Below are 12,319 nucleotides of genomic sequence, written 5' to 3' on the forward strand. Positions count from 1 at the left end.
ATTTAAATGTCTGTATAGTTATAACTAATTTTTGAATAAGGAAATTGTTTGTTCTCGGTAAGCTCAGACAGAGAGATCCAAAAATTTGCTGCAGCATTACGTAAAATTATGCAAAATTCCCAAACCTAGATTATTTATGTAACTATTTAGCAAATGGTGAATTGATTCTTATGTGAGCAATTGTATTAGTTAATTGTGTTTGTGCAGTAGGCAGACACTCTGTGCTCACGTGAACCACTAGAATGACCTTCGCTTCAGCTAGTCAGGTGCCAGTTGCAAATGTTGAGTTTTGCTAACCTGCCTGATTTGTCCTCCACTGTTTCACTGATAATTATAACATAAACACAACTGTAGCAGCCACATTCGCTCAATTTGTAAGTAACTTCTAAAAATAATTGTGTAGCTGTATCATTTGTAGCAGTTTATATGCAAAACTCGGCAGGTTGTTGTAGTTTGAATTCTCCCTGTAATTGTTTTCAAAATTTTAGCTTATATCACTGTATTAACTGTACTGTTTAATTCTGGGCTCAGACTGCTCTTTTGTCGATCTCACGTTCGCTGTCACGTACGTAATTCAGTATCTGACAAGTATCGGAATCTCTTCTGTTCGGCTGACGTGCTGCGGCACGTCTCCTCGTATTGCAAAGTGGTCCGAATGCTTCTCATTTGAATTGTACAATATAGAGTGTGAAAGTTTTAAGAGGACTGATGTCATTTTTGACATAAGATGTGATTTTGATAGTAGTGTGTATAAAGTTAGATTAAAGCTGTCATATATTTTTCTAAAAGGAACTATCAAAATGTTATGAAACTAAACTGTTTTTATATTGTGTGCTACTGACATACATATATATGTGTACATGTATTGTAAGAACTAAATGGCAAAATCAGGGTAATTTTTGACGTATACTTTATGTGAACTGTCTGTGTGAAGTGTCTGTGCTGTTACTGACAGAACTTTATATTCTTGTAGTAAGCTTTCTGTCAGCTTCACGTGTGTCTATTATTTCGCACTGTGGATGTAAATGAAACAAAAATTACAAAAGGCATTAGACGTTGCTGTAGCCTTTGATAAGCACGGATTGTGTGTCATTGTTCAATGTTCGGTGTCTGTAACCTTGTCAGTGTGTTTTGATAAATAATATATCTATTTACAGACTTGTATTTTGTTTTTTACGAGTTCCGATAGCCGCAAATTGCGGACGGGTCGAAACTGTCGAGATCGAGAGGTAGCGTTCGGACCCGTCCGTCCCGAGGGACGGGACAGCGGCGGCTCTGCCAGCTGTACTGCACGGCGGGATCTCGTTTTCTACATGTGTACCAGATTTTGTGTCTTATTGAATACTTGGTGGAAAAATAAATGAATAAACAGACTGTGAGCTTTCAAATTTTCTCTTGACACCCTCTCTGCTTTGCTCGAGTGTGTTCTAGATTCTAAAAGATACTGAATTCCATTAAAGTGCAGGTTGTCTTTTATAATATGTTTTGCATCCAGTCTCTTCACTGGCTCTGTCTGACCCCGTAGCATTCTGGAAATATTCTTCGTGTAATCCCGAACTTGGAAGTAAATGAATCAGCTTGCTGACATATTTTGCATTTTTCTATCGAATAATATCTTACAGAATAATTTTTTGGGGCAACTCATCACTCGGAAAGAATGCGCCGATTGCACAGAAGCGAGCAGTAAGAATAATGTGTGGTGTTCATACCCACGGGTGTAAGTACGTCTATAAGGGAATATGCATTTTAACTGTGCTATCACAGTATATTATTCACTTATTTGTCATGAATAATCTAGCAACAGCTGCTGCTTTATTCATCTGTAGATCTCTTTTTACTAGGATGTAGAATGTGTCAAACTATTTACAAGTATAGACCAATTTAAAATATGCTAAATCGTAATCGTATAAGCATACATTTACAGACTTCTAGTTAGAGATAATCAGTAGATTTCCTCCTGGTATACAATACTTTTTTACAAATAACTTATTAAATAATGTAATGCCACACTGTTCACTTATGTCTCATTGTCAGACACTGCAAACACTATATACACATTGTTTCATAACACTTCACACACACACACACACACACACACACACACACACACACACTGGTGATCACTGGGCCATTTTCTGTACCGCAACTTCCCAATTGCTATCCTGAAAAACTGAGTTGCCATCCCTCTATAATGAGTGAGATATTGAGCTCCGAAAGAGGAAGAGGTATTAGTATTGTGCTATCACAGCTTGGGGGTAAGTATTTCTAGAAAAGGAAAAAAGAAGGATAAAAACATAGTGTGAATGTGTTATGTGAAATGTTGGATGTTTTATAATCATTATTATTATTATTATTATTATTATTATTTCTTTATTTTCTCAGACGTTATGTCTGGTCAAAAATGGAAAGTGACGCAGATCTTGATCAAGCGTGACTTCCTTTTAACTGTACGGTATATGTTATATTGCATTCAGGAACTTGAGGGTAATTGAACATGTATCAATAATTACGGATTTCTGTAGTTGTATATATAAGTTTGGATGTAGCTGTATTGCATTGATGTACTGGTGGATATTGTGTGGTATGACTCCTTTAGTTGATAGTATAATTGGTATGATGTTAACTTTATCCTGATGCCACATGTCTTTGACTTCCTCAGCCAGTTGGATGTATTTTTCAATTTTTTCTCCTGTTTTCTTCTGTATATTTGTTGTATTGGGTATGGATATTTTGATTAGTTGTGTTAATTCCTTCTTTTTATTGGTGAGTATGATGTCAGGTTTGTTATGTGGCGTTGTTTTATCTGTTATAATGGTTCTGTTCCAGTATAATTTGTATTCATCATTCTCCTGTACATTTTGTGGTGCATACTTGTATGTGGGAACGTGTTGTTTTATTAGTTTATGTTGTATGGCAAGCTGTTGATGTATTATTTTTGCTACATTGTCATGTCTTCTGGGGTATTCTGTATTTGCTAGTATTGTACATCCGCTTGTGATGTGATCTACTGCTTCTATTTGTTGTTTACAAAGTCTGCATTTATCTGTTGTGGTATTGGGATCTTTAATAATATGCTTGCTGTAATATCTGGTGTTTATTGTTTGATCCTGTATTGCAATCACAAATCCTTCCGTCTCACTGTATATATTGCCTTTTCTTAGCCATGTGTCGGATGCGTCTCGATCGATGTGTGGCTGTGTCAGATGATACGGGTGCTTGCCATGTAGTGTTTTCTTTTTCCAATTTACTTTCTTAGTATCTGTTGATGTTATGTGATCTAAAGGGTTGTAGAGGTGGTTATGAAATTGTAGTGGTGTAGCCGACGTATTTATATGAGTGATTGCTTTGTGTATTTTGCTAGTTTCTGCTCGTTCTATAAAGAATTTTCTTAAATTGTCTACCTGTCCATAATGTAGGTTTTTTATGTCGATAAATCCCCTTCCTCCTTCCTTTCTGCTTAATGTGAATCTTTCTGTTGCTGAATGTATGTGATGTATTCTATATTTGTGGCATTGTGATCGTGTAGCTGTATTGAGTGCTTCTAGGTCTGTGTTACTCCATTTCACTACTCCAAATGAATAGGTCAGTATTGGTATAGCATAAGTATTTATAGCTTTTGCCTTGTTTCTTGCTGTCAATTCTGTTTTCAGTATTTTTGTTAGTCTTTGTCTATATTTTTTTTTTTTTCCATCACTTCTATGCAGTCGTTGTGGTTATCCATTATGTAATCTTCCTGTGTAGTGTGTTTTCCCTTGACTATGCTATTTTTCTTACATTTGTCTGTTCCAAAAGCCATATTTATATCATTGCTGAATACTTCTGTTATCTTTAGTAATTGGTTGAGTTGTTGATTGGTTGCTGCCAGTAGTTTTAGATCATCCATGTATAGCAGATGTGTGATTTTGTGTCGGTATGTTCGAGTAATATTGTATCCATAATTTGAATATAACAGAGGGAAACATTCCACGTGGAAAAATATATCTAAAAAGAAAGATGATGAGACTTACCAAACAAAAGCGCTGGCAGGTCGATAGACACACAAACAAACACAAATATACACACAAAATTCAAGCTTTCGCAACAAACTGTTGCCTCATCAGGAAAGAGGGGAAGGAGAGGGAAAGACGAAAGGATGTGGGTTTTAAGGGAGAGGATAAGGAGTCATTCCAATCCCGGGGGCGGAAAGACTTACCTTAGGGGGAAAAAGGACAGGTATACACTCGCGCACACACACACACATATCCATCCACACATACAGACACAAGCACTGCTTGTGTCTGTATGTGTGGATGGATATGTGTGTGTGTGCGAGTGTATACCTGTCCTTTTTCCCCCTAAGGTAAGTCTTTCCGCCCCCGGGATTGGAATGACTCCTTATCCTCTCCCTTAAAACCCACATCCTTTCGTCTTTCCCTCTCCTTCCCCTCTTTCCTGATGAGGCAACAGTTTGTTGCGAAAGCTTGAATTTTGTGTGTATATTTGTGTTTGTTTGTGTGTCTATCGACCTGCCAGCGCTTTTGTTTGGTAAGTCTCATCATCTTTCTTTTTAGATGTATCCATAATTTGTATTATTTAGCATGTTGGATAGTGGGTTCAGAGCAATACAGAACCAGAAAGGACTTAATGAGTCTCCTTGGTATATTCCACGCTTTATCTGTATTGGCTGTGATGTGATATTATTTGAATTTGTTTGGATATTAAGTGTGGTTTTCCAATTTTTCATTACTATGTTTAGGAACTGTATCAATTTAGGATCTACTTTGTATATTTCCAATATTTGTAATAACCATGAGTGGGGTACACTATCAAAAGCTTTTTGGTAATCAATGTATGCGTAGTGTAGCGACCTTTGTTTAGTTTTAGCTTGATATGTCACCTCTGCATCTATTATCAGTTGCTCTTTACATCCTCGTGCTCCTTTGCAACAGCCTTTTTGTTCTTCATTTATAATTTTGTTCTGTGTCGTATGTGTCATTAATTTCTGTGTAATGACTGAAGTTAATATTTTGTATATTGTTGGTAGGCATGTTATGGGGTGATATTTAGCTGGGTTTGCTGTGTCTGCTTGATCTTTAGGTTTCAGATAAGTTATTCCATGTGTAAGTGTATCAGGGAATGTGTATGGGTCTGCAGTGTAACTGGTAAATAATTTAGTTAGATGTGAATGTGTTGCGGTGAACTTCTTTAGCCGGAAATTTGCTATTTTATCTTTTCCAGGGGCTTTCCAATTGTGAGTAGAATTAATTGCTTGGGTGACTTGATGTTGCAAAATTATCACTTCAGGCATTTGTGGTATCATCTTGTATGTGTCTGTTTCTGCTTGTATCCACCGTGCATGCCTGTTATGTTGTACCGGGTTTGACCATATGTTGCTCCAGAAGTGTTCCATGTCTGTTATGTTTGGTGGATTGTTTATTTTAATGTGTGTGTTATCTATTGTCTGGTAAAATTTCTTTTGGTTTGTGTTGAATGATTGGTTTTGTTTCCTTCTATTTTCACTTTTTTTGTATCTTCTAAGTCGTTTGGCCAATGCTTGTAATTTCTGCTTCTTTTCACCTAATTGCTCTCTCGCTTCTTGTTGTGAGATTTTACCTAACCTTTTTCATTTTTTTTTTTTTTTCTGACATTTCATTTCTTATAAAATGTGTTAGCTGTCCGATGTCTTTCCTCAGTTTTTCTATTCTGATCTGTACCCTGTGTTGCCATGCTGGTTTGGTGGGTTTCTTCTGTGTGTTGGTTGGTTCTGATCTCTGCCTAGTGTGTATATTTAGTGTAGTGAGTGCTCCTACATAAACCAGTAGTTGTAACTCTTCCATAGTTGTGTTTTCATTTATTTTGTTGTGTATGATTGTGTTGATAGTTTTTATTGTTGTTTCGACTTGTGGGTTATTTGGTGGTCTATGCAAGAATGGTCTAATGTCTGTATTTGTGTCTTTGTATTCTATATATGTTAGCTGAAATTTTTCTTCTATATCTGACATCTGTGTCACTTCGTGTTCTATTTGTGCTTGTTCTGGTGGCTGTGTTACGATTTCGTTTTCCTCTGATTGTTTAATTGGTGCGTGTTGTTCTTTGTTTGTTTGCTCTGGGATGTTTGAGTCCATTACTGTATTTTCTTCTTCTTCTGATTGCACATTATTTTGTTCCAGTATTTGTTGTACTTGTTGTTTGATGTTTTCTAATTCTGACTGGGGTATCCTGTTATTTTTGATTATTACACGGATCTGATCAGCTAGTCGTTGTTCTGTTAAAAATTTTAATTCTGGGTATCTGGTAATAAATGTTATGTATACTTGTGATCTGTATCCAGTTGTGTTGGTTCCTAGGTTTGTTGCTCGGTAATAACAGAACATGAGGTGTCGATTAACTTCATCCGACCATCTCATCCTCTGTCTTTGTTTTCCTTCTAGGGTGGTTGCAGGAAGCATATCCTGCAAAACACCTCTATTTGGATTTAAATCATTTTCCAGTCGGCTAGCAGTGTCGTTACCATTGTGGGCGGGCATAGGGTTCAAGCGTCGTCCCTGACCGTGACGGCGCTTGTCCGAGGCTTCTTTAGTTCTGTCCTGAACCAACTAATCACACTAAAAGGGGGGTTAGCCCTATTAGTGGTTTGTTCTTTTCGTCGCCTTTTACGACTGGCAGAACATACCGGAGGCCTATTCTTTTCCTGGGCCTCCCCAAAACAAATTATTATTATTATTTATTTGCGTAAATTTTTTTTTACCAAACCCCTACTCTGTTTTATTTAAGTAATCCTTCAATATAGAAAATGTATTGCATAACAGGTACTTTTTAGCTGCCTTTCTAAATAAGGGTATTTTTGCAATTTCTTCAATCTCTTTTGGTAATTTATTGCACATTTTTATTCTTTGGCAGAAAATGGTATTTTGAGTTTTATGTTTATTTTTTCTTGGTAAATGTAATTTGAGTCAAGCTCTTGTTCCATGGTCATGGACAGAGCTGTTTGTGCAGTAATTACCAATGTTATTTTTGATGTGTACAACTGACTGGTAAATGTATTCACACGGAGCAGTTAAAATCCCCAGTGTTTTGAACAGATCTTTACAGTGAGCTCAAGTACGATTTTTGGTTATTATTCTTATGGCTCTTTTCTGCAGTTTGAAAATTGTGTTCATGTTTTGTGCATTTATTCCCCAAAACAGAATGCCATAGCTGAGAATTGAGTGTACATATGAATAGTATGTAACTAAAAGACACTGTATCTTCCACACTGATGATAGTACTCTAAGGGCATAACATGCTGATGACATTCTGTTTGAAAATACCTTTGTGTGTTCACACCATTTCAACTGAGAATCAATATTCATTCCTAGAAATTTTACATTTGTTACAGTCTATAAAGGTGCCATCTACATTTAATTTAACACTGTCATTTTTCCCTCTTCAGACTAAAATTCGTGGCATTAGTTTTCTTTATGTTCAGTGTCACTATATTGCTTATTGACCAATAGTAAACTTCCTCGGGAGTTTCATTTGCTTTCTCTGCAAGGAGTTCTCTCGTTTTCTCAACGACTGTAATATTGCTGTCATCAGCGAAGAGAATTTTTTCGCCACGAGTGACACTACTGGGAAAGTCGTTGATGTATATCGGGAATAGTATTGGTCCTAATATGCTACCTTGCAGAACCCCTATATTAATGTATTTTGGTCCTGATCAGTGTTTTACTAAATGTTTGGATCTATTTGAAGTATGTGTTATCTCTACTCTTTGTACCCTCTCTGCTAGGTATGATCAAAACCAGTCATTAGCTACCCCTCTTATTCCAAATGCTTCTAATTCTTTTAATAGTATCTTGTAGTCGACTATATCGAAGGCCTCGGAATGATCCAGAAATATGCCTGTGACACACTCATCTTTATCAAGAGCATCAAGTACAATTTTTGTGAATTCTACTATGGCTGACTCTGTATTTTTATCACTTCAAGAAACCAAGCTGAGATTCGCTTAAAAGATTGTATTTATTCAGAGAAGTCATTAATCTGTCTTTCATAATTGCTTCGATTATTTTTGAGAATGGTGACAGCAGGGAAATGGACGGGTAATTTTCTATGCCTTTTGCATTACCTTTTTTAAGCAAAGGTACAACTCTTGCCTTTTTAACTGCTCTGGAAACGTCCCTGATGTTAAGGATTTAATTATTATATTTGTTAAGGGGCCTTCTATAATCTCTCTGCATTGTTTCAGTACACACATTGGTACTCCATCTAAGCCTACTGACCTTTTTTTTAACAGTAGAGGGAAAAATGACCTTTCTTATGCAGCATTACATCCGTCAGTGGCTCCCAGAGCAGTTCAGTATGCAGCAACAACGATTGTTGATTATTTGGTCAATAACATAAAATGTCTGACATGTAGTAAAACAAATTTGAAACCTAATTGAAAAATCATTTCTCCTAGACAATGCCTTCTATTCCATTGACAATTTTCTACTTAAAAACTGGCAACCGGGAAAGAAAAGACTCGTTTTTAAGTGCAGTTGTACAAGCAGGACTAAAAAGATGTCTGTTCATTAATGTTAACACTAATTCTGTATAGATATCGTGGAAACTGACTCGCTCCACATAATTCTGATAAGAGAATCGTTCATTTGATCTACAGAATGTATAACTGTTACTTGTTACAGTGAAATAGGTTTGTCGAGGAGTTGATATGCTTCTGCCTTTCTAAGCAGGTGGGTCCATTTCTTACATACGAGGTGCCTGTGTGGACGTCAAACACAGAAAAGGACGATAAATTGTGTGAACGTTTTCTTCGTCACCCAGTTGCCGGGCGCTCGACCTGAAGCCGTACGCTAATTTGACCGGATCGATCTTCCATTCGTAGTGCTCGAGCGCGAAGAGTGTACGGCAGAGGGCTAGCGTCAGCTCTCGGGCATCTCGATGTTTGCAGATGTTCCTGACGATCTCGTTACCTGCGAAAAAACCTGAAAACCTCGTGGCCTCCCCTTTTGGCTCACTTCTTTTGTTTTCTCATTCGGTGTCGTTCTCAGACATTTTTACACCATTTTTACTTTCCCAGACCCTTTCGGGAGCCGACGGTCTTGCGACAGTGGTAATGCCGGTCGCAGTCGGATCACCGAAGTTAAGCGCTGTCGGTCCGGGCTAGCACTTGGACGGGTGACAGTCCGGTCTGTCGAGCAGTGTCGCCCGGTGGGGTGGACTCGGGCCTCGATTGAGAAGTAGTGGCTCTCCCGTAAACTGACGTACGACTGGGAGAGCGGTGTGCTGACCACGTGCCTTCCGTACCCACATCCGGTAATGCCTGTGGGATGAGGACGACACGGCGGCCGGTCGGTACTGTCGGCCTTCGTGGCCTTTTCCGGCAAAATTTTTTTAGATCATTTTAGGGAATGGTTTAAATACGAGACCTGCTTGAAAGAGAAAAGGGACTGATGACCCTGTAGTTTAGTCCCTTTCTCTCCAAACCGACCAACCAGTTTTTGCTACTTCTTTTGCAACAGCCATTCACCTAGTGTGATGCCTCGGCCCACAGATTCTATTATGAGCACGTGCACTTGTCGGTGTACCCGTGGGGGGAAAACGCTACACTTGAACCAGAAATCATTCAAAAGTTGTCGGTGACAGGTTTACAACCTAAGCCACGTATCACTGCCCACCATCGGAAGCCTACTGAACCGTCCCCTCCACCCGAGCAACCGACTCCTCCCACAAGTAAGGAAAAAGTCTTTCAAAAAGTGGTTCAGAGTCGAAGAAAGTGGCAGTTAAACCTTCGGATCGGTGAACTTTCTCCCTCTCACGTGGGGACTTCACTCTCGAGAATATGGATTTCCAGTTGCAGGAACCGGAGAGCCAGGTGCTGGCTAATATTGCCCCCGACCTCCCGAGTACGTCGCCACCTCTGAGGAAGAAAGATGAGGCCGACCGTCGCTAATCGACAGCTCCCAGAAAGACTTCTGTATTGCTGTGGAATTTAAATGGGTACCGAACTCATTTGGAAAAATTACAGCTCTTGCTCCAGGAGAAACTGTTTTGCATCTGCACCTGCTGACACACCTGTATTAAGGGGTTACCACCCCTACAGGAAGGACAATATTACTGGACACAGGGCCGAAGGTGGAGTGGCCGTTCCCATCGATGACATATGCCACTCCTCTCCTGTTCCTCTTACCGAGGCCGTACGAGCAGTTGCCGTGAAAGTTCTAGCACTGTTTAACGTCACAGTGTGTCCTTTATATCTCCCACCTACTGATCCTTTGAATGCAGAGACAGTGACAGAACTCCTGTTGTCACTCCCACGGCCATTCCTCGTTGTGGAGGAATTCGGTGCACTCGACCTGCTCCAGAGTCGAATTATCGAGCGACTCGACCGTTCTGAATATATTTGTCTTTTGAACTCGAGTCAGACGACACACTTTTTCGTAGCTACAGGGTCTTTTTCAGCCGTTACCTTTGTTGTTGCTCCCCAGATATTACAGACGTCAGTGGGAAGTGGCAAAAGCTTTACATTCTAGTGACCACTCCCAAGTGTCGATCCGTCTGCTGACTCGGACAGTGACCTACGAGAGACCACGAAGATGGATGATTCGAAGGGAAAATTGGTTGCAGTACAGTCGACTGTATTTTGAACGAAAGGATTGTGTACAGGGTGGTGGCCCGTATCACTTGTGAGATCCAATGGGCTGCTGCAGAGTCCATCCCCCAGTGAAGCGACCACCTCAGATGACGGCCTGTACATCGGTGGAATGCAGACTGTCGCCTGACGATCGCAACTGGACAAATGGCTCTGTGGAATTTCAAACACTGTCAAACTACAGTAAACCTTTGTGCTTTCAGATCTGAGAGCAGCTGCAAGGCGAGTGATAAAAGAACGGAAGAAATTTGTGTCTTCCATTAACCGGTCCACTTCCACTGCACAAGTTCGGGAATCCGTAAGGCAGATTTCGGGCAGGGGCAGTACACGTTCCCTTTTGGCCTTGTCGAGAAATGGAGTCTCGGTGGATGTGCCTAAAGACGTGGCTCAGTTTTAGCTGAACACATTTCAGGAGTGCCCTAGAAATACAGACGTGCGGAAGCACCGTTTCTTCTCGCATAATGAGGAAGTCTACAACCTTCCATTCTCCGTGCGGGAACTGAATGCTGCGAGACCTGACGAGATTCGTTGTGCCGTGCTTCGTCATCTGTGCTCCGAAGCAAAAGGACAGCTCCTCTCTCGTTTCGTCCACATCTGGCTCGACGGTCAGTACATCACGAATTGGAAGGAGGCAGCAACATTAATTCCCTTATGGTAACCGAGCAAGGACCGTAGCACCCCTAACAGTTACCAGAGTGTAGCCCTTGCCAGTTGTACGGGTAAGACTCCCGAATGCGTAGTCAACTCCCACCTCGTCCGGCTGTTCGGATCCCGAGGTCACCTGAGCCGCTCCCAGTGCAGTTTCAGGTGCTACCGTTCCACCCTCGACAACTCAATTCTACTGGAGATGACAATACAGGAGCCCCCCTTATGCCAAAACGATTCGGTTTGTGTGTTTTTTTATGTCAAAAAAGTGTACGACAGTACTCGGAGGTACGACGTCCTTCACCAACTTCACAAATGTGGACGTCTGCCATTTCTTACCCAATGCTTTCTCGAGGACCCGCACTTTCGATATCGAGACGGCGATGCCTCGTCCGACTCCCGTGTTCGAGAGAATGGGGTCCCCGAAGGCAGTGTATCCGGTGTCACATTGTTTGCCATTGCTGTCAGTGGCATTTCCTCTGCAGTCAGGAGCCCTGTCAAGTACTCTTTGTTTGTGGATGACTTTGCAATCTTCTTCTATTCCTGCTATGTGACGGTGGCAATGAGACAGCTACAGCTGACCGTCAGTAGGACGGAAACCTGGGCCGAGACCTGGTTTTCGGTTCTCACCAGAGAAGACTACACGTGTCAGTTTTAACCGTGCTCGTCGAAGTTTAAACTGACCAGTGTTCCCAAAGGTGGATGAAATTTTACATTTCCAGGAAATTGTACATGTTTTGGATTTTTTATTTGATTCAAAATTAACTTGAATCCCACTCCTGAAAGACCTACAAACAGAGGGCTTCCAGTCATCGAATATTTTGAAATGCCTTTGCGGAAAAGCATGGAGAGCTGACGGGTCTCACGTGCTGTAGTCTTATAGGGTACTCGGTCACATTTAAACTGTGGCAGTGTGGGCTAGGATCGGTCCGTATTTCCTACCTCGAGATGTCAGATGCCGTCCACCGTGAGGGCACTCGGGTATCGACTGGAGCCTTTCGGACCGGCCCAGTTAAGAGCCCGTGATCCACCACTCTGGTTTTGGCGACATATCCTCTC

Source organism: Schistocerca nitens, chromosome 12 (assembly GCF_023898315.1).
Source record: "Schistocerca nitens isolate TAMUIC-IGC-003100 chromosome 12, iqSchNite1.1, whole genome shotgun sequence".
NCBI lineage: Eukaryota > Metazoa > Arthropoda > Insecta > Orthoptera > Acrididae > Schistocerca > Schistocerca nitens.